The sequence below is a fragment of the Oryzias melastigma genome, unplaced genomic scaffold, assembly GCF_002922805.2.
Source record: "Oryzias melastigma strain HK-1 unplaced genomic scaffold, ASM292280v2 sc00573, whole genome shotgun sequence".
Lineage (NCBI taxonomy): Eukaryota > Metazoa > Chordata > Actinopteri > Beloniformes > Adrianichthyidae > Oryzias > Oryzias melastigma.
The window spans coordinates 3,832-4,960 of NW_023417165.1; positions in this window are offsets into that span (position 1 = coordinate 3,832).

The window sequence follows — 1,129 nt, forward strand, 5'->3', positions numbered from 1 at the left end:
CAGTGATGAGGTGATGGGAAACAGCTGATGAAGATTAATCCAGGTGAGGGCAGGTGAAGAGTTCAGAACTCAGGTGAGCGCTCCCTCTGGTGGTTGAATGGAGAACCCAGCAGGTTGAACCATGACAATACTAAAACTAATTCCAAAAAGTAATGACAGTTTAATTTTAACTTTTTCATTTCAGATTTAATTTGGACATTGGTGGTGGGGTGTGGCAAGGAAAAGCAGCATATTCATCATTCTTTTCTCTCACTTTTTGTAGATTTGGTCTCCAGACATGTAAATGTAACCAGAAACTTCATATTTTTACATTTTTGTTTATGTTCAAAGTTCAAGGATGTGTCAGTGAGTGTATATTTATGCTTCAAATACTTTTATTTTTTCACAAATACATTTTTGCTACTGTTTTTTTCCACTTTTTACTTCAAAAATGATATGAACTGTGACCCTAAAACCGTGACATGATCCGAATCATGAATTTTGTGATCCGTCACACCCTTAGTGAGTATTGTTTCTTCTATAACCATGTACATCTAGCTGTACATAAATAGATAAATATTAATTCAAACTTGACACATTTTAGTCAAATGTGTTAGTTTTACAGGTATGGAAAATTACAAAATAAGGCACTCTTTTTTTTTTCAAAAAGAAAAAGGAAGAGGAAAAACCTGACAGACGGAGTGTAGTCAAATTAAACTGGATGTATGTTGTAAAGTTGCTATTGATGGTCCTAACCAAGAGGTTTTTGACTACCAAAAGTGTCTGAAAAGGTTTTATAATACGAAACATTGATGAGTCAAACGCTCTGCCACAGGCGCTTTACTGTGCAAATGAGTAGCCACCAACTAGGTATTGTCTCAAACAAAATGCACCTGTCTAAGTGGGACAAATACAGGAAGAGGGATCAACAGATCCTGGCCGAGGGTTGGGGGAACAGATCACTGACAAACCCCCATATATTGCATCCCCTGGGGGTAAACCTGGCTCTAGTCTAGGGGTAAAGGGGGGGTCAAACGGGAGAAAACAAAAACTGGACACCAAACGTAAAAGGAACACAGTTTATCAAGATAAGGAAAACCTGTGTCTTGGAAAAAAGATCAAATAATTTGTGTGCTGGTTAAGAAAAGAA